Source organism: Culex pipiens, chromosome 1 (assembly GCF_016801865.2).
Source record: "Culex pipiens pallens isolate TS chromosome 1, TS_CPP_V2, whole genome shotgun sequence".
Taxonomy (NCBI): domain Eukaryota; kingdom Metazoa; phylum Arthropoda; class Insecta; order Diptera; family Culicidae; genus Culex; species Culex pipiens.
In genome coordinates, this window is record NC_068937.1 from 46,590,739 (window position 1) to 46,613,612 (window position 22,874).

Genomic DNA, 22,874 nt, shown 5'->3' on the forward strand with positions numbered 1-22,874 from the left:
TTAATTACTGTCGATATTTGTACGTCCTCGTCGTTGCAAAGTGTCACACACCTTAAGGTGAAAAGGTGAAAATTCCCACTTTTCCGGCTGGATGTGTCACAGGAATTTAATTTCGACGGAAACTTTTCTGTCGAAACCGGGGGAAAACTGATGATGAGCTGAAAATTACGCAGCCAAATGCCAATGTTTGTCTTGGGTGAGGGGAAAAGCAGCTTTTCCTGGGTATAATTACGCTTTTCCGTTGAGTTCGAGCTCAGCGTGAAATGAAAGGGTTAAAGGGCCACGACGTGCGACGGCGATGGCCAGGAAGGATGACGAGTTCTTATTTTCTTTTCCTGATGATGACACACCGGGATAGCTGGATGATGAGGTGGTACTTTCTTTATTTTCTATTTTTGACGGTTTTATTGCTGGTTAATCGAGGTTGAAATGGGTGGAATGATTGTAGAGAGTTATTTCAGCAAGGAGATCGTGATTATCTCGCAAAGATCATTGAAATAATCACTTTGACAGCAAACGGGTTTCTTGTTTCTTGTTTCTTGTTTCTTGTTTCTTGTTTCTTGTTTCTTGTTTCTTGTTTCTTGTTTCTTGTTTCTTGTTTCTTGTTTCTTGTTTCTTGTTTCTTGTTTCTTGTTTCTTGTTTCTTGTTTCTTGTTTCTTGTTTCTTGTTTCTTGTTTCTTGTTTCTTGTTTCTTGTTTCTTGTTTCTTGTTTCTTGTTTCTTGTTTCTTGTTTCTTGTTTCTTGTTTCTTGTTTCTTGTTTCTTGTTTCTTGTTTCTTGTTTCTTGTTTCTTGTTTCTTGTTTCTTGTTTCTTGTTTCTTGTTTCTTGTTTCTTGTTTCTTGTTTCTTGTTTCTTGTTTCTTGTTTCTTGTTTCTTGTTTCTTGTTTCTTGTTTCTTGTTTCTTGTTTCTTGTTTCTTGTTTCTTGTTTCTTGTTTCTTGTTTCTTGTTTCTTGTTTCTTGTTTCTTGTTTCTTGTTTCTTGTTTCTTGTTTCTTGTTTCTTGTTTCTTGTTTCTTGTTTCTTGTTTCTTGTTTCTTGTTTCTTGTTTCTTGTTTCTTGTTTCTTGTTTCTTGTTTCTTGTTTCTTGTTTCTTGTTTCTTGTTTCTTGTTTCTTGTTTCTTGTTTCTTGTTTCTTGTTTCTTGTTTCTTGTTTCTTGTTTCTTGTTTCTTGTTTCTTGTTTCTTGTTTCTTGTTTCTTGTTTCTTGTTTCTTGTTTCTTGTTTCTTGTTTCTTGTTTCTTGTTTCTTGTTTCTTGTTTCTTGTTTCTTGTTTCTTGTTTCTTGTTTCTTGTTTCTTGTTTCTTGTTTCTTGTTTCTTGTTTTATTAATTTTGCTTTAGTTGGTTTAGTTTAGTTGAAAAATTTGCAATTTGCAATCAGAAATAAAACCAAAAGAATCTTTTAACTGTGGTATGCTCAACAAGTTCGCTAATAATATATTATGCCTCTCAACGAAACCAGATTATTCAAACAAGGAACGTAGAAAAACTTGCGTTTGCTAGTGAGAAAAAAATCCGTTTTATCCCTCAAACCATCGCCACCCGTAGAATAATTCCAACCTTTTAATGCCCCATTACATCTCACTCGCTGGGTGCTCTTTTGCGGCTGCTGCCGCATTTAGTTGGATGTGAAAATCATTGAATTTTTTTTGCATATTTTTTGCCATAACACCTTTTTTCTGCACTCTTCCGGTTGGCCACATAAAAGGCTCTTCCACTCTGTGTGTGTGTGAGTTTTTCATGAGCGGTCGGATTAGAGCACGGAAGTGGATCTTTCGTAGGAGAACAAGAACCAACCAAAAAAAAGAGATGGTGCAACGCGGCCAGATTCGTATAACAATGTTTAATTACGACCGTCATTTGTGGAATTTCAACCGGCGGCGGCGGCGCCACCGTCGTCGGTCATCCGTGGAACTTGGTTTGATGAGATTTGCAGATGGTTTTGGGTCGCTTTTTTATGTGGACAGTGATGCTTGGAGAATGAAACAGTTGGATACTAACGATTCTTGATTTACTATTTACTGTTCAGTTTTATCTTTTAACTTTTCAATGCTTCCTCTTTATAACTCAATTTTATTGTTCATTGTTCACTTTCCACTCTTCACTCTTCATTTTCACTCTTGACTCTTAATTCTTGACTCTTGACTCTTGACTCTTGACTCTTGACTCTTGACTCTTGACTTTTGACTCTTGACTCTTGACTCTTGACTCTTGACTCTTGACTCTTGACTCTTGACTCTTGACTCTTGACTCTTGACTCTTGACTCTTGACTCTTGACTCTTGACTCTTGACTCTTGACTCTTGACTCTTGACTCTTGACTCTTGACTCTTGACTCTTGACTCTTGACTCTTGACTCTTGACTCTTGACTCTTGACTCTTGACTCTTGACTCTTGACTCTTGACTCTTGACTCTTGACTCTTGACTCTTGACTCTTGACTCTTGACTCTTGACTCTTGACTCTTGACTCTTGACTCTTGACTCTTGACTCTTGACTCTTGACTCTTGACTCTTGACTCTTGACTCTTGACTCTTGACTCTTGACTCTTGACTCTTGACTCTTGACTCTTGACTCTTGACTCTTGACTATTCATAGTTCATCGCTCATTGCTTATTGCTCACTGCTCATTGCTCATTGCTCATTGCACATTGCTCATTGCACATTGCTCATTGCTCATTGCTCATTGCTCATTGCTCATTGCTCATTGATAATTGCTCATTGCTCATTGATCATTACTCATTGCTCATTGCTCATTGCTCATTGCTCATTGCTCATTGCTCATTGCTCATTGCTCATTGCTCATTGCTCATTGTTCATTGCTCATTTTCATGGTCCGCCCGACAAAAATCCACAAAAGTGAATTAAAAAACTGAGATCACTGTCATTCCTGCCATGGTTCAGTGAGAAAGAGTTGAACCAAAAACAATGAACTGAGCTGAGGGTGTTTGCATTCATTCAGAGACCTTTTTTTCGTTCACCTTTTTTTTCTCATCAGATGTTGTGTCCATACGGTTTTTCGGGGCCCGGTGTGATAATGATGACGATGTTATGATTACGAGAGAATTTCCGTATCATAATTTTAATGAGTTTTTCAGCAGGCCTTTTTTATGGTCGTAAAGCTGGGAAAAGGGCTTCCCCTAAAACATCCTAAGGGGCGGGGGAAAGGTTTGGTGAGGTGAGAAGTCCGGAAAAGCATTTAGCCTCGGCACGTACCGGAGCTTTTATGGGTCTTTAGTGAGGTGCTAATAATTCTCATCGGGTTGGGTGGTGCTGATTTGATGGATGTTGACGCGGTGGCGATGGGAGCAAGCAGAAAAAAGAGAATTGTGGAATAAAATTATCCTACTCGGGAACAGTGAGTTTATGCTGCTGCTGGATGTGTCCGACAAAGGTTAGAACATTCATTGGCAAAGTTTGGTATCTGATATGTTTTATTAACACCAGAATAACAAATCTGTAAAAAAAAGTCTAACTCTGGGGCATTTCACAAAAATGCACCACCCTGCATTTTTTTTTGATTTTTTTGCTCTTTTGATTTTTTGCTTTCTTGCTTTTTTGCTTTTTTGCTTTTTTTTTTGCTTTTTTGCTTTTTTGCTTTTTTGCTATTTTGCTATTTTGCTTTTTTGCTTTTTTTTGCTTTTTTGCCTTTTTGCCTTTTTGCTTTTTTGCTTTTTTGCTTTATTGCTTTTTTTGCTTTTTTGCTTTTTTTGCTTTTTTGCTTTTTTGCTTTTTAGCTTTTTTGCTTTTTTTCTGTTTTGCTTTTTTGCTTTTTAGCTTTTTTGCTTTTTTGCTTTTTTGCTTTTTTGCTTTTTTGCTTTTTTACTTTTTTGCTTTTTTGCTTTTTTGCTTTTTTGCTTTTTTGCTTTTTGCGTTTTTGCTTTTTTGCTTTTTTGCTTTTCTGCTTTTTTGCTTTTTTGCTTTTTTGCTTTTTTGCTTTTTTGCTTGCTTTTTTGCTTTTTTGCTTTTTTGGTTCTGGTTCTGGTTCTGGTTCTGGTTCTGGTTCTGGTTCTGGTTCTGGTTCTGGTTCTGGTTCTGGTTCTGGTTCTGGTTCTGGTTCTGGTTCTGGTTCTGGTTCTGGTTCTGGTTCTGGTTCTGGTTCTGGTTCTGGTTCTGGTTCTGGTTCTGGTTCTGGTTCTGGTTCTGGTTCTGGTTCTGGTTCTGGTTCTGGTTCTGGTTCTGGTTCTGGTTCTGGTTCTGGTTCTGGTTCTGGTTCTGGTTCTGGTTCTGGTTCTGGTTCTGGTTCTGGTTCTGGTTCTGGTTCTGGTTCTGGTTCTGGTTCTGGTTCTGGTTCTGGTTCTGGTTCTGGTTCTGGTTCTGGTTCTGGTTCTGGTTCTGGTTCTGGTTCTGGTTCTGGTTCTGGTTCTGGTTCTGGTTCTGGTTCTGGTTCTGGTTCTGGTTCTGGTTCTGGTTCTGGTTCTGGTTCTGGTTCTGGTTCTGGTTCTGGTTCTGGTTCTGGTTCTGGTTCTGGTTCTGGTTCTGGTTCTGGTTCTGGTTCTGGTTCTGGTTCTGGTTCTGGTTCTGGTTCTGGTTCTGGTTTTTTTTTGTTTTTGTTTTTGTTTTTGTTTTTGTTTTTGTTTTTGTTTTTGTTTTTGTTTTTGTTTTTGTTTTTGTTTTTGTTTTTGTTTTTGTTTTTGTTTTTGTTTTTGTTTTTGTTTTTGTTTTTGTTTTTGTTTTTGTTTTTGTTTTTGTTTTTGTTTTTGTTTTTGTTTTTGTTTTTGTTTTTGTTTTTGTTTTTGTTTTTGTTTTTGTTTTTGTTTTTGTTTTTGTTTTTGTTTTTGTTTTTGTTTTTGTTTTTGTTTTTGTTTTTGTTTTTGTTTTTGTTTTTGTTTTTGTTTTTGTTTTTGTTTTTGTTTTTGTTTTGTTTTTGTTTTTGTTTTTGTTTTTGTTTTTGTTTTTGTTTTTGTTTTTGTTTTTGTTTTTGTTTTTGTTTTTGTTTTTGTTTTTGTTTTTGTTTTTGTTTTTGTTTTTGTTTTTGTTTTTGTTTTTGTTTTTGTTTTTGTTTTGTTTTTGTTTTTGTTTTTGTTTTTGTTTTTGTTTTTGTTTTTGTTTTTGTTTTTGTTTTTGTTTTTGTTTTTGTTTTTGTTTTTGTTTTTGTTTTTGTTTTTGTTTTTGTTTTTGTTTTTGTTTTTGTTTTTGTTTTTGTTTTTGTTTTTGTTTTTGTTTTTGTTTTTGTTTTTGTTTTTGTTTTGTTTTTGTTTTTGTTTTTGTTTTTGTTTTGTTTTTGTTTTTGTTTTTGTTTTTGTTTTTGTTTTTGTTTTTGTTTTTGTTTTTGTTTTTGTTTTTGTTTTTGTTTTTGTTTTTGTTTTTGTTTTTGTTTTTGTTTTTGTTTTTGTTTTTGTTTTTGTTTTTGTTTTTGTTTTTGTTTTTGTTTTTGTTTTTGTTTTTGTTTTTGTTTTTGTTTTTGTTTTTGTTTTTGTTTTTGTTTTTGTTTTTGTTTTTGTTTTTGTTTTTGTTTTTGTTTTTGTTTTTGTTTTTGTTTTTGTTTTTGTTTTTGTTTTTGTTTTTGTTTTTGTTTTTGTTTTTGTTTTTGTTTTTGTTTTTGTTTTTGTTTTTGTTTTTGTTTTTGTTTTTGTTTTTGTTTTGTTTTTGTTTTTGTTTTTGTTTTGTTTTTGTTTTTGTTTTGTTTTTGTTTTTGTTTTTGTTTTTGTTTTTGTTTTTGTTTTTGTTTTTGTTTTGTTTTTGTTTTTGTTTTTGTTTTTGTTTTTGTTTTTGTTTTTGTTTTTGTTTTTGTTTTTGTTTTTGTTTTGTTTTTGTTTTTGTTTTTGTTTTTGTTTTGTTTTTGTTTTTGTTTTTGTTTTTGTTTTTGTTTTTGTTTTTGTTTTTGTTTTTGTTTTGGTTTTTGTTTTTGTTTTGTTTTTGTTTTTGTTTTTGTTTTTGTTTTTGTTTTTGTTTTTGTTTTTGTTTTTGTTTTTGTTTTGTTTTTGTTTTTGTTTTTGTTTTTGTTTTTGTTTTTGTTTTTGTTTTTGTTTTTGTTTTTGTTTTTGTTTTTGTTTTTGTTTTTGTTTTTGTTTTTGTTTTTGTTTTTGTTTTTGTTTTTGTTTTGTTTTTGTTTTTGTTTTTGTTTTTGTTTTTGTTTTTGTTTTTGTTTTTGTTTTTGTTTTGTTTTTGTTTTTGTTTTTGTTTTTGTTTTTGTTTTTGTTTTTGTTTTTGTTTTTGTTTTTGTTTTTGTTTTTGTTTTTGTTTTTGTTTTTGTTTTTGTTTTTGTTTTTGTTTTTGTTTTTGTTTTTGTTTTTGTTTTTGTTTTGGTTTTTGTTTTTGTTTTTGTTTTTGTTTTTGTTTTTGTTTTTGTTTTTGTTTTTGTTTTTGTTTTTGTTTTTGTTTTTGTTTTTGTTTTTGTTTTTGTTTTTGTTTTTGTTTTTGTTTTTGTTTTTGTTTTTGTTTTTGTTTTTGTTTTTGTTTTTGTTTTTGTTTTTGTTTTTGTTTTTGTTTTTGTTTTTGTTTTTGTTTTTGTTTTTGTTTTTGTTTTTGTTTTCGTTTTTGAAACTTTTCACCCCAATTGGACCGTTCTTACCTCACGACCAACCGGTAGATTGATATCAACCCAAAAGGAGTTCATTGGACGTGTCATCATTGTATCCATAACCAGCCCAAAAAGGTCCATATGACACAGCATGACCGTGCATAACCTCGATGTCCGAGCACCAATAATCAGCCGGATATTGGCACTTGGCTGCTCGACTTCACAAGTCCTTTGACTTCACTAGTCCTTTGACACCTTGGAATACCAATCAGATCGTCACAAATGATTTGTGGTTCCTTTGGGGGAAACTTTCCAAAATCTCCAACTTAATGATTCCGGAAATTGGCGCACCCCTTTCACTAACTGTCACCTTCCAGTGCTGCCAGCAAAGCTACAGTTTGCGCCTAATGGCTTGCCACAACCACCTTCAAACCTATCAGCAAACCAATTATTGCGAATTGATTGCCGTACTTATCAGTAGCACTACAAATCACTACCCGTTCAAGTCGTCTTCCAACTCCGATGGGGGGAAAGCACCATTTCCACACTTGGGAGGAAGTGAAAACTGCCAGCAGCGATTCCCCGCCGAGAGTTGGAGAATGCTTCCTTTCAACACCTTGGCTTTAGCGTCTCGTATCTTCTCAGGGGTTTTCTCTGGAATTACAAATTTTGAACAATTCTGTCATTTAAAATATGAAACTTTTATATTAATAAGCACGTAATAAAAAAAAATCAAGTTATCAGTGTTGCCAACTTTACACATTTGTGTACAATTTAATTATATCAATTATTGTTTTTCTTTAAATTGATAATAGAAAACTTCAATCTATTTCAATTTTGGTCAAATTAAATTTAAGAGAATAATTTCAAAAAATATAACTAAAATGCATTCAATATTTCAAATCTAGCTAAAACAACTTCAATAACTCAACAGAGAATAAATCTGCAACAAAAGTGAAGACGAAGACAGGTCACTTCCGGCAAATAGAGCAAACGGGGGAGGAGGAGGTAATTAATAAACTAATTTGTAATTATAAATCACTGATAAATGAACTCGATATGGCAGTGGTGGCGGTGCATGGTGGCCAGGCGAGAGGGCAAATACAATATTATAAATTACCTTCACTTTCGCTTCGGGAAGTGCTCCCCCGGGGGAGACCACCACCGGTGGAGAATGAAACCGACGTACACGTGGAGGACCTCTGCAGGTGGAACCAGGTTCTGATAGTATGAAATATGGGCACTGGATTGGCTGGGAGAAACCGTGCGGCCAGAGTTGCCAGGAAGAGGGGGGTCGGAGAAATTATACACAGTCGGACGGACGTCAAGTGAACATCCCTCAAGACCTGCAGACGAGGTGTGCAAAATGTTGCATCGTTCATGGTATATGGGTGAGTGTTGGAAGGAAACGCGGCTCTATTGAGTGATTATAAGGGAGGAAAATTGTGATGGAATTTAACATTAAATAATTTTGTTTACAATTTATTCTAGTTCGAAGTGCTGCAGTTCTCTCAATAAACTTATAATATATTTTTTATATATTTTGGTATTCTAAAGCAAGATTATTTAATGTACCGTCAACTTGAGTAAATCAAAATTACACTGTGAAGTTTTAGACCACTTGGAAACTTCAAATTTTGAAATAGATACAAAAAATGTGTTACTTTTTTGCAGTTGATGTAGTCAATTTTTACTATGCTTGTTATTCTTCAAAAAGCCGATCCAAATATTTTAAAATTTTTATGTTACTTGACTCCAATCAAAATGAGAAGCTTTTTTTTCTTTTTGAATGTTTAGAATTCTGTTTTGAAATCACATTTTCAATTACATTTTTAAATCATGTTAAAAAATTAACTGTTTCTTCAAGATTTTTTCAATAACAAGAAGTTTTGCAATTTTGATTCCCTCAATGTGTACTAAACCTTAATATATAATTTCCAATAGGAATGTATGGAACTTCAACACAGATAAAATGACGCTTAATCTGACAAAATCTCGGCCAGTTTGGAGAGAACGTAGTAAAATTTATTATGTTTTTTCTAAATACATCCACTCTTATACACACGCAGATATTTAATTTGTAGTCAATATGTTTATGGGGGCCTCGTGGCACGGTGGTAACACGGAGAGAAAAGAGTTCCCAAAATCGTGAACAAGCGTTCAAATTTCATGGTTCGATTCCGAAAAACGTACCATGGCATTTGAACACTTTGTTCGTGGTTCCCATTTTCATGAAATCACGATTTTGGGAACTCTTTTTTCTCCGTGTAGCGTCTTCGGCTGCCGATCCCTAAGTTGCTATGGGGCGCGGGTTCCATTCCCGCCTTATCCTCCTGGCCTTCTATCGGATGGGGAAGCAAAACGTCGGTCCATTTGCGTAAAAGAGGTATTGGGCGACTCACCACACATAACCTTCGGAGGCCTAGAAATGAGCAGAAACTTGCAACAGAGACCACAAAAGACCCGGGGGTCGTTAAAGTGGATTGTTTTGCTTTTTTTATGTTTAAAATAAGGAATTCCTTATAGGGACCATCCATAAACCACGTGGACACCATTAGTATTTCCAAACCTGGGTGCTGAATAGTGGTTCGCAAAACGGCCTCAATTTTGAACTGTCAAAGTGGAACCAATTTACTGTTCGCCAAAAGTGAAGAGAAATGTTATCGATCAAAAATTGTTTTTTTTTTTGCAAGAATAATTTTTTTTTGGCTTTTGAGGATCTGAAGTTGAAGACAAGTAATATTAAGAACATTGAAGGCAAGATCGTTTTTTTTTTATAGTTAAGAATGGAAGTTGGAAGTTGTCGATGCAGAAGCTGTCTTAATTGTTTGATTCCGTTGCAAAACCGAGACGTGCATAACTGAAACACAAAGCTTATGGGATTTTGGCTATATGGGAGACAATGGCTATAATCGTATGAATATGAAAAATCATGCAAACATCAAAAAATTACAGTGTTTTGAAATCGGGATGATGGCAGCATTCCATAACAATTATAATTACATCAAACTATAATACGTATTTTTCCTGTATTTTGAAAATGCAATTTTTTCATTTAAAAAAAACCTTAAAATAATTGTTATTGCAATGGTTATCAAAAAATCGTTTTTTTTTCATACATTTCGAAATACCATTTATTTATTAAAAATACTCTAAATTTTCACAAAACTACGTATTTTAGAAAAACAACTCCAAATTAAAGTTTTATACAATATGGGTATCAAATGATCGGAATTTTTCATACATTTCGAATGTTAAACCAACATTTTTTTTAAATACTCAAAATTTTCACAAAACTTCGTCTTTAAAAAAAACTCAAAATTTTAGTTTTTTACGAAATGGGTTTTAAATGAGCGGATTTTTTTCATAAATTTCGAATGTAATAACAACATTTTTCGAAAATACTCAATTTTTTCACAAAATTACGCACTTTTGAAAAAAAAACTAAAATTTTAAGTTTTTCACGATATGGGTATCAAATATCGGTTTTTTTCATACATTTCGATTGTAATAACATTTTTTTTGAAAATACTCAAAAATTTCACAAAACTACGCATTTTCGAAAAAATACCGAAATTTAAATTTTTCACGATATGGGTAGCAATAACTGAAAATTTGATTATTTTTGCCTTTCTTACAATTGCCTTTCTTACAAAAGAAAGGTTTGAGTTTTGCTTTTGGAAAAACGCTTTTCTCAGAAATCTTAAAAAAATCGTACACGGCAAGGATTTGTCCCAGGAAAAAATCCTATAACTAAATTGAAGGTTTAGTTGTGCTCTTTCGATTGAATTTTGGCCCGAAACTGGGAACTCAAAGTCTGATTTTTGAGAGCTCTTTTTCTGAAATACTTGAGCGATGTCTGTATCCGCTCTTAAAAATTTGTGTCTTCCATCATTGGAAAACCGCTCGTGAAACCCACAATTTTTATATTTCAGATCTGGAGCCGTGGGGTCAGAGACGAACATTTTATTTTTCGATTCACAATTTTCGACCAGCAAATGTGGTCAAAGCCATTTTTAGAGGTATTTTTTGGGCTATTTTACAGATAACACTATCAAATTTAAAGAATTCAGTTTCAAACAAAAAGCCATTCGAAAACATGCGCCATAAATTGTTTGGGCCCAAAATTTGAATCTTTTCCAAAATGTATTTACAGAGACATAGCCATATTAGTGTTTTTCGTCTTATTTTTACCCTATTTTTTCCTTTTAAATTTTTGGTTTTATACAAAATCATATACATCAAATTTAAAGTCCCAGCTGATTCTCGCTCGAAAGATCGCAAGTCGTCAAGTCGAAGCATAAACGCCAGCACATTTACGCTTGCGCGTTTTACGCTGCGCGTGAAAGTGTGCTTTCTGGCTTCTCATAATATAGATCGACAAAGTGCAATATCGTTATATATTTTTTTCAAGATAATCATAGACTAACATTAAAGACTGAGTACCCTTTATTTTTTTTCTAATAATGTCAAACCAATAAGTTTTTCTCAATTAAATATAATTATCTTGCGACCCAGAATGTACCTCTGAAATAAAAAAAAATGGCATTCGAGGTTTAGTCTAAAAAGATTTCAAGCTTTAGGTCAAATTCTCACTGGGTGGTATCATTATGTTTCTGAAAAAATAATTGCACCAATATATTTTTCGGAGTTTTATCATTTTGTAAGAAAGGCTCTATTTCACCTCTGGTGATATTAAATCGGGATTTTACAAAATAATTGATTTTGGGAAAATTTTGAGCATTTTCAAAAAAAATGTTATTAAATTCGAAATGTATGAAAAAATCCAGATCGCTTGATACCAGTATTGCTAAAAACTAAAATTTTGAGTATTTTTTCGAAAATTCGTAAAATTATTTTATAGCTTCCGAAATGTATGAAAAAAAATCGATTAGTTGATACCCATATTGTGAAAAACGGAAATTTTGAGTATTTTTTCAAATATACGTAGTTTTGTGAAAAAATGAAAAAAAAATGAATATTTTTTTGGTGAAACATGAAATTTTCAAATTACAGAAAAAGTACATATTTTTGTGAAAATCTTCATGCAATTATAATTGCAATGGAAAGCTGCCATCATCCCGATTCCAAAACACTATAATTTTCTGATGTTTGCATGATTTTTCATACGATTACAGCCAAAGTCTCCCATATAGAAAAAAATCCCATAAGCTCTGTGCTTCAGTTAAGCACTGGACCGTGCTTAACCGAGGCAGTTGAACAAATCAAAACCGGGGCAGTGCAAAACCGAGGCATGACTGTACTTCTTGGAAGAAAAATACCTGTGAAAAAAATGTTTTTAAGAGCTGACAAAATTTCTTACGATATCCTCTCTGGAACTTAAAATTTTTCAAATGACGATATCTCACAAACCATTGCTCAGTTTTTTTTTATTCAAAATTGAAACTTTTGAAAAAAAAAATTTGAAAAAATCTTTTTTGCAATTCCGTCGTGAAACTACTTACTTTTCCTGTCATTCTTGAACGACGAAATAGCCTACTTTTCTGTACCAAAAATAACAGAATCGAATAGCAACACTTTTCAAAATAAATGCTGAAAAGTTCTACTTTTCAGCACTGAAATGGGTGCTGAAAAGTTGAACTTTTCAGCACTTGTTTTGAAAAGTAACACTTTCAAACTTTTTTTGATTTAAACGATTTATTGACAAAATACATGAAAATTCGACTTAAAATTTCACTCAATGGGTGTTTTTCGAAATTGCAAAAATTGTTGTATGGAACTCGTTGCAAAACTTGATTTTTTCAGCACTCGTCGTATTTATCCAACTCGGTGAACCTCGTTGGATAAATGTACGACTCGTGCTGAAAAAATCCTCTTTTTGCAAATTGTTGCATAAACTACTATTTTGTAGTTGAATGATTTTTTACATGCAGTCAAGCTGTTAATTGATCTTCACACTTATTTAAACCAGTAATGTTGATGTTCTATACAATTTTGTTGCATATTATTAATTAAAACCAAGATCATAACAATCTTGAATAAATTTAAAATTTCCCGGGAATTCCCGGGATTTCCCGGGAAATTGGCTGAATATTTCCCGTTTCCCGGGAAATTTGTAACCCCGGGAAATTGGACGCTCTATTCAGAAAGACAAATAAAAAAACAAAAACATTTTCTTACCCTACCAAATGAAAAACGCATCGAACTAATGCTTATCAGCAGACGCAGATAGTTACTATTACACCTTGTACGTTCCCTAGTACTAAAGCCAACCTTAGTCCGCCAAGTTGAACTTTTAATCCCCCCCCCCCTTCTTCCTTCAAACCCACCCCCTCGCTGCAACGAACCCCACTTTAAAGCCAGTTATGCTGCAGAGTGCTTCGACCAGCGCAGCAGAGTTTACCACTTTAATGAGACACTGTCACGCAAAAAGGGCGCCATAAATAGTGAAGCGTTGCTTCGGTTGCTTCTTTTTCTGCACTGCATTTCAGTAATTATTCTGGAGCTGGAACGAGCGAGAACCCCCGAGTGGGAATAAATTTATCGTTTTAACACTGCCCTTTTTATTTCACTTCTCGTGTATTTTTGGTTTTATTTTTATTTTTGCAAATTATCCTTTTGAATTTTTGTTCCGAACAACAGAAAAAACCGGCTCAGGTGCAATCTACCTGCAGTATGTTGAACGCTGCTGGTTTGGCAATATTTCTTCCCCTTAAGTTAAAAGTATGCGCGTGGCAAAAACACGTGTGCAACACACTCACACGTGACCACTCACACCGCAAAGAAATTAATCAGAGCTAAAACAAGCACTTACTCTGCGGAAGTGCTTTTTGGGGGAGTTTTTGGTTGATTTGCGGTTCTTTTTTCGAATGAAAACAAAGCTTTTAGTCAATTAAATGATGAAATCTGAATATAAAATGGACCAGGTAAGAAGTAAGAAGTAAGAAGAAAGAAGTAAGAAGTAAGAAGTAAGAAGTAAGAAGTAAGAAGTAAGAAGTAAGAAGTAAGAAGTAAGAAGTAAGAAGTAAGAAGTAAGAAGTAAGAAGTAAGAAGTAAGAAGTAAGAAGTAAGAAGTAAGAAGTAAGAAGTAAGAAGTAAGAAGTAAGAAGTAAGAAGTAAGAAGTAAGAAGTAAGAAGTAAGAAGTAAGAAGTAAGAAGTAAGAAGTAAGAAGTAAGAAGTAAGAAGTAAGAAGTAAGAAGTAAGAAGTAAGAAGTAAGAAGTAAGAAGTAAGAAGTAAGAAGTAAGAAGTAAGAAGTAAGAAGTAAGAAGTAAGAAGTAAGAAGTAAGAAGTAAGAAGTAAGAAGTAAGAAGTAAGAAGTAAGAAGTAAGAAGTAAGAAGTAAGAAGTAAGAAGTAAGGAGTAAGAAGTAAGAAGTAAGAAGTAAGAAGTAAGAAGTAAGAAGTAAGAAGTAAGAAGTAAGAAGTAAGAAGTAAAAACATAATAGCTCTTTGTTTGTATTGTATCAGAACCCACGATTTTCCGCAAATTTGACATGTTTAAGGTGAAATTCGGTTGTGAAATCTATTAGGGCAGCAAAACGTGCTCCACCGTAAATTGCCATTCAAGTGTCAGAGAGCCTTCACCCGAAAGAACTGCTGAACTTCAAATTCCCCCGAAACTGTCTCGACCGGGATGTGCTGTAACACCTGGCAGGCAGCACACGTGGCACTTTCACTGTGTGGCCTTGTTCTTCTCGGCTACTCGAAACAAATTTATTGATCAATAAAGCAACATTTCCCCCACCTTCCTCCAGGTTGGGATGTTGTTTTCCCCCGGGAGATTTCCAAGAAAACCCGACGATGATTTCTTCAGAGACTGGCAGCTCGTGAAGGTTAGCTGGCGTAATGGGTTTGCTTTATTTATTACATTTTATTTGCTCGGGAGATGTGCAGCAGCAAACATGATTTTCCCGCTCGATTCCAGGAACCCGACATGATGTGGAAAAGTGGCGGACTGATGGCTTTATTTATTTACACCCCCGATATTGATTTATGTTGTGTGAAAGCATGAGGTGGATCAATTATGAACAGCATCACAGCAGGTGGAGGTGGAGTGTGTAGGGAGAAATTCTCGAAGGGATTGTCAAAATTTATATCGAACGTGTTTGACCTGAATGTAAGGATCTGGTTCTTTAACATCCTTAAAGCAAACTTTTGAAAAGTTGGTTGGAACAACAGAACAACAGAACAACAGAACAACAGAACAACAGAACAACAGAACAACAGAACAACAGGACAACAGAACAATAGAACAACAGAACAACAGAACAACAGAACAACGGACAGTTGTTTTTTTTTGCTTTTTGCTTTTTGTTTTTTGCTTTTTGCTTTTTGCTTTTTGCTTTTTGCTTTTTGCTTTTTGTTTTTTGCTTTTTGCTTTTTGCTTTTTGCTTTTTGCTTTTTGCTTTTTAGGGAAGAATTTCTAAAAAAAAGAAAATACTTTGGTTAAGGGAAAACATTGATACACACATAATCCCTAACTAGTATGGTAACTAAACGCAAAAAATCCTCTCACTAAAAGCATATCATTCCATAAATGCTCAAGTGGCACCTCACACAATACATACAATCAAAGCCAGACAGAACCAAAAAGCACAATTGTTTGGTTTGCCACCGATCTGTGTTTGTTTGTTTGTCTGTGTGCAAATATATGTGTATGTGTGTTTGCTGAGGAAAGATTTTTATAGTGGCGCGTGATAAATTTATTTGCATAAATCTTTTTATTACACTCACATTTATTATTTATTGGGTTTTATTTTCCATTTCATGAAGTTCGATTTACGAGTGAGAGTGTGAGCACATGTGAGTGTGTGCGTTTCGAGTGTTTTACGGTATGATCTGTATAAATATTGGATTCTGCTCTGCCCGTGTCGTCGGGATTGTCCCTTTCCGGCGGTTCATTCGAGAGGGCGCTGGTGGCGCGAGACTGGGAAAAAAGGAGGATATTAGTTTATTTCCGTTTGTTTTAACGCTCTTTTTATATTGAATTTCCGGTAATACAATTTTGGGTGGAACGAGTAAATATTAGCCACTGGAATAGATTTACGATTCGTGTTTACACACAAATGACACACACCCACACCCAGAGTAGCAGGGTCAATTTATGTTTGAGAGGAGAAAAAAACCTGATATTTTTTACAACCAAAATTTCGCGTTCTACATCACTCTATCAGCGCTGAAGCATCGGAAATGAATGCTCAAATTGAATCCGTTCAGTCGAGGGCAGTTGCATCCTCCACATACAGTGAGACAGTGGAGTGAAATTTGTGTCATAAAAATCTTCATTTTAAATTTAGTGAAGGAAAACACAACAAACCAAACAGGTCTTCTGCCATCACTGAACAAAAAGCTGCCCATAATGTATGGCAGAAACGTGTGTGACCAAAAACCGAACAGACACGTCGTCGAATGGTTTACAATTCTGAAAATGGAAACTAAGTTTGTGCTCCCCTCGTGGTGTGCTAACTCCTTCGCTGGTTTCGAAACAAATGAGATTAATTTCCGTTCTCTCAAAGAACCCAATGATTACGAGTAGGAGGAATATTTCGGAATACTTCAAATGTAAAGTAAGCTGTCTTGAAATTGAGAAGACATATTGAAAATTATATGGGTAATTCTCCGCCAACTCACACAGCAGTTGCCCCGACCCCTCTTCGATTTGCGTGAAACTTTGTCCTAAGGGGTAACTTTTGTCCCTGATCACGAATCTGAGGTCCGTTTTTTGATATCTCGTGACGGAGGGGCGGTACGACCCCTTCCATTTTTGAACATGCGAAAAAAGAAGTGTTTTTCAATAATTTGCAGCCTGAAACGGTGATGAGATATAAATTTGGTGTGAAAGGGACTTTTATGTAAATTAGACGCCCGATTTGATGGCGTACTCAGAATTCCAAAAAAACGTATTTTTCATCGAAAAAAACACTAAAAAAGTTTTGAAAATTCTCCCATTTTCCGTTACTCGACTCTAAAAATTTTAGAAACATGTCATTTTATGGGAAATTTAATGTTCTTTTCGAATCTACATTGACCCAGAAGGGTCATTTTTCATTTAGAACAAAATTTTTCATTTTAAAATTTCGTGTTTTTTCTAACTTTGCAGGGTTATTTTTTAGAGTGTAATAATGTTCTACAAAGTTGTAAAACAGATAATTACAAAAATTTTGATAGAAACACATAAGGGGTTTGCTTATAAACATCACGAGTTATTGCGATTTCACGAAAAAAAGTTTTGAAAAAGTTGGTCGTCATCGATCATGGCCGATGACAGACACGGACGACGAAACAAAGAGAAACGCAAAAACACGGTGGGTAAGAAGGGGATTATTATGAAACTTGCATGCACCTCGGAAATTGCTTCTGGAGGTTGTTGGGGGGACTATTCTGAGTCAGAAAAATCGACTTTCAAAATATGCTGTCGGTGAAAACTGATTTTATCTCAATTTAAAGTTAAAAAAACCTAATATATCACCTAAAACCTCAAAAATACGTCTAAAATCACGGTCTATCTCTAGACAAAGATGTAAATTTGCATTAAAATATCAATTCTTAGTTTCTAAAATGTATTCCTGACATAATACACTTTTAATCGATCCATTACTTGAGTCCCAGCGTCATAAGGAGGTATAAAATAGCGTTAGCTTGAAAAAAATATTTTCATTTTGCTATGGTAAATAAACTGTCATGTCTGAATCCAAAAACTAATGTTGTAGCATTGTTGCAAACAAAATGAAGAACAATTTTGCAGAAAAAAGTATGACACTTTATCCATTTTCAGTAAAGTTATGTCTATTTAAGTGGGAAAATTGCTGCCAATTTTCAAAATTCTTCGATATTCAACTCATTCCTGTTATAAACAGCTACTACGATCATACTCAGCTCAAATCCCAAATATGAGCTTGATTGAACTTAACAGGAGCTGGCGCTTTGCATTTGACTTTTTAATGGGAATAACTCGTAAACAACATTTTTTTTAAATGTAGATTTTTTAGTCACTTTGATCACTGAAGCGTTTATTTTCAACATCATTGGCGTGTAGGCCAGATTCTTGCGCATGTTTTGGTATATATAACATTGAAGCTCTTTACAGGCCTTCAAAGTTTTGAATTTTTTCGAAAAAAACGTCTCAGCAGGAAAGAGAGGCGTCGAGTCATTTCATTTTGTCCAAAACTTCAATGTTATGTACAATAGCGTGCCCAGCACTTTGAGGAAGGTGGGGCAATAATATTGACGTTTTGAAAATTACGTCATATATGGATATACACCCCCTGACCAAATTTAGAACAAATTTCTTGGGGAGGGTGGGGCAGTTGCCCCATGTTGCCCCACCCTGTGCACGCTAGTGGTTATGATATCAAAACATGCACAAGGATCTATCCTACACGGCAATGATGTTGAAAATAAACGCTTCAGTGGCCAAAGTGACTAAAAAATCAACATTTTTGAAAAAAAAATGTTTTCACGGGTTAAATCACATTAAAAATTCAAATTCAAAGCGCCAGCTCCTGTTAAGTTCAATCAAGCTTATATTTGGGATTTGGACTCAGTATGCCCACCGTAACCAGCCCCTGAATGCCCGCCAAAATGTAACTTTTGTTACATCCTACTTATATGATCATAGTAGCTGTTTATAACAGGAATGAGTTAAATATCGTAGAATTTTGAAAATTGGCAGCAATTTTCCCACTAAAATAGACATAACTTTACTGAAAATTGATAAAGTGTCATACTTTTTTCTGCAAAATTGTTCTTCATTTTGTTTGCACAATGCTACAACATTAGTTTTTGGATTCAGACATGACAGTTTATTTACCATAGCAAAATGAAAATATTTTTTTCAAGCTTACGCTATTTTATACCTCCTTATGACGCTGGGACTCAAGTAATGGATCGATTAAAAGTGTATTATGTCAGGAATACATTTTAGGAACTAAGAATTGATATCTTAATGCAAATTTACATCTTTGTCCAGAGATAGACCGTGATTTTAGACGTATTTTTGAGGTTTTAGGTTATATATTCGGTTTTTTTAACTGCAAATTGAGATAAAATCAGTTTTCAATGACAGAATATTTTGGAAGTCGATTTTTCTGACTCAGAATAGTCCCCCCAACAACCTCAAGAAGGAATTTTCGAGGTGCATGCAAGTTACATAATAATCCCCTTCTTACCCACCGTGAAAAGTAACTTTTTCAAAACTTTTTTTCGTAAAATCGCGATAACTCGTGATGTTTATAAGCAAACCCGTAGGTTTTAAAGAAAACCTAGATGTTTGGGTATCAAAAGATCGGAAATTTTATGCCCTTTCCGATTCCACATAGGTTGACTTGAGAATCGTGGACCGGTTCGGATGCCGGCGGATTTTCCTACGACGTAATTCCGGGTTGGTACGAAATTCCAACGAAAAATCTATTCTATCGATACTAATACCCCCAAAACGGTGTTATACCCACTCCAAAATGTTTATTTAGCAATTCTATGGTAATATATTGACATTTAGTTGAATTAAAAGTTTGCAAAATTAAGTTTAGATAAGTTTTATATAGAATTTCCAGAGTTATATAAACTTTTGTACTAAGTAGTTAGTAAACTTTATATTCAATCCAAATTATTTTTTCAAACAGTCAAGGATGCCTATTTGGAGTTTAGAGACTGGATTTATGGTGATTTGTCAACAAATAACATTATTTTTGTTAATTTTTCGAAAGGTGTACAAACTTTTTTTGCGCCTTTTTTATTTTCGTAATAGTATTTGTTATATAACTTTTTATAGAAATCATCTTTTCATGAGCTTTTTGTAGCAAAATGTTTGGCATGAGTTTCTGAACAAAACGTAGTACTAGGTTTCTGTCAAAATTTAAATTTTTTACATGTTTCATCACAAAATGTGCATAGTGCCCAAGGGGTGTAAATACTTTTTTTACATACTGTATCATTGCAAATAATGCCACGCAGAAAAAAAGTTGGATTTTGATAGGTTGAAAATTTGGTTGGTTGAATGTTTCCCCATTTTTGAGTAATTTTACCTTAAAAAATGTGCAAAAATGAGAACCTTATGAAAATTTATCAGAAACTGATGAGTTCCTGATGTACTATCACACATTTTATTACGCAAAATCTATCACTATTCGTCACCTGACGAATATAAAAATCTTTTTTTTTTTCTATGCAACGCACAATTTATTTCAATCTTTTGTCTCATCGGAGGACAGAAAAACAACTATTTCTTCAAAATGTTATATCAATGTCACATTCTTGTTTCTTTTATTTAGTTAAGTGAAATAAAAACAGTATACGCATATTTCTAAACTAGCCATAACTTTAGATGGGGTTGCCAAATCTTCAAATATACAGACTTTTGTTCAGCTTTTGAGTCGAGAGGTATACATGAGGGATTTTTTGTGCCTTCGGCATGCCCAAAGAAGCCATTTTGCATCATTAGTTTGTCCATATAATTTTCCATACAAATTCAGCAGCTGTCCATACAAAAATGATGCATGAAAATTCAAAAATCTGTATCTTTTGAAGGATTTTTTGATCGATTTGGTGTCTTCGGCAAAGTTGTAGGTATGGATAAGGACTACACAGAAAAAATGATGCACGGTAAAAAAAAACTGGTGATTTTTTATTTAACTGTTTGTCACTAAAACTTAATTTGCAAAAAAAACACTTTATTAATTTTTTTATATGTTTTAGGGGACATTAAAAGCCATTTTTTAAGATATTTCCAGACTGGGCAAAAAATCTTTGACCGAGTTATGAATTTTTGAATCAATACAATTTTTTTCAAAAAATCAAAATATTGGTCGCAAAAATGTTTCAACTTCATTTTGCGATGTAAAATCAAATTTTCAATCAAAAAGTACATAAGTGAAATTTTGATAATGTGCACCGTTTTCAAGTTACAGCCATTTTTAGGTAACTTTTTTGAAAATAATAGCAGGTTATCCTTTTTTTTTTACACATGTTTGCCCACTTTTGAAAATAATATCTTTGAAAAGCTAAGAAAATTCTCTATATATTGCTTTTTTGAACTTTGTTGATAAGACCCTTAGTTGCTGAGATATTGCCATGCAAAGGTTTGAAATCAGGAAAATGATGTTTTCGAAGTCTCACTCAAACAACCCACCATTTTCTAACTTCGATATCTAAGCAACCAATGGTCCGATTTTCAATGTTAAAATATGAAACATTCGTGAAATTTTCCGATCTTTCCGAAAACAATATTTCCAATTTTTTAATGTAGACTAACAATTCAAAAGGGTGTAATATTGAATATTATGTGTTGGTTAACTAACCATTATTAACAATGGAATTGCATGCAGAGAAAATATGTTCGAAAAAAAAACTGGGTTTATATTTTGGTTAATTTTTGCGTGACGTACTATATGGATGACGCCAAACAAAATAAAAGAAAGTGAGAAACTTTGCCTTATTTTTACGCAATTCGTGCCAAGCCAGCAGGATCCATAATAAGTATTCTCGGCCAAAATTGTTTGATCTGTTACAGTTCAAACTCATTCGAAACCATTTTAAAGATATCTAATAATACTTCGTAGTGAAAATTGTAAAACAGCTGTCCCAATTCACCCCTTGTGTCCCGATTCACCTTAGATGTCGGTATTTTGTTTCCTGAATTCTGAATAAAAAACAAATTTTTCATCGAAAAAAACACTAAAAAAGTTTAAAAAACTTTGCCTTTTTCCTTTACCCGACCGTAAATTTTTTTGGAACTTGTCATTTTAAGGGAAATTTAATGTACTTTTCAAATCTACATGGACCCAGAAGAGCAATACCATGTCAAATAGGGAATCGGTTGTACCCGACCCTCTCCGATTTCAATGAAACTTTGTAGACATGTTATCCTAGGCCTATATAAGCCATTTTTGTGTATATGGGCCCAGTTACACTCGATAATGACATTTGAGAAGGGCGTAAGTGTTTTAAATATTTTTGTATTCCGTAATTTGAATATTGCTGTATCTCGAAGCCGTTGCATCGTACCAAAAAGTGGTCAAAGACAAACTTGTAGGAAAATTGACGGGCTTTCCGAAAAAAATACACTGAAAGAAAACAACACGCCACTTATATGAGATTTTTCGATTTTTAAGTTTAAAAGTCAAATTTGAAGGTGAGCCCACGATTTTTTTTCGATCAATTTTTTTGTGAAAATAGCCTAAGATGTTACAAAAAGACTCACGAAAAATGCAGGATGGAGCAACTCACCTAAAAAAAAACAAAAATCATTTACTGAAACTGTTTTTTCACAGTGCTCTAAACGTTAAAATTTTCAAAAACCAAACAAAACTATTGGCACTACGCCCCCCGGGGCATGGCCTTCCTCTAACGTGGGATTTCTGCTCCAGCGCCTCTGACGAGACAGGAGAAACCGGGACCGACGTTTTACTTCACCATCCGATAGAAGCTCAGTGGATAAGGCGGGAATCGAACCCGCGTCTCATAGCATCATCGGGATCGGCAGCCGAAGCCGCTACCCCTGCGCCACGAGACCCACACGAGAGTCGATTCTCCCGACAATTTTACATAAAAGTCTCCATAATGACCATTGTCCTAAGTCCAATCCTTGTGAAGTTACAGTGGTTTTAAAAATAAAAATATTGAAAAAATGAGGTTTTTGGTGGTTTTTGGCAATTTCTATATGACAGACTTGATTTTTCAGTCTCGAAAATATTTTTACCGGAAAGCTCGTCCAATTTCCCATAAGTTTGTCTTTGACCACATTTCAATTGGATGTATGGTCTTACAGATACAAGCGAATTTACTATCCAAGTTACTATACTACACTGAAAAAATATTATGTTTTCAGTTATGAGCAATGTAATTAGCTTATATCTGTAAGCCCATACATCCAATTGAAATGTGGTCAAAGACAAACTTATGGGAAATTGGACGAGCTTTCCGAAAAAAATACACTGAAAGAAAAAAACACTCCACTTTTATGAGATTTTTCGATTTTTATGTTTAAAAGTCAAAAACTTTTTTTTCGTAAAATCGCAATAACTCGTGACGTTTATAAGCAAACCACTTATGTTTATATATCAAAATTTGTGTAATTGTCTGTTCTACAACTTTGTAGTACATTTTTACACTCTAAAAAATAACCCAGCAAAATTAGAAAAACACGAAATTTTATAATGAAAAACTTTGTTCTTATTGATAAAATGACCCTTCTGGATCAATGTAGATTCGAAAAGTACATTAAATTTCACATGTTCCAAAAAAATTACAGTTGAGTAACGGAAAATGGCAGAGTTTAAAAAAAATAGTGTTTTTTTTTTCGATGAAAAATACGTTTTTTTCGGAATTCCGAGTATTTCATCATCGGGCGTTTAATTTTACATAAAAGTCCCATTGACACCAAAATTCTATTTAATCACCGTTTCAAATTATTGAAAAACACTTCTTTTTCGAATGTTCAAAAATGAAAGGGGTCGTAC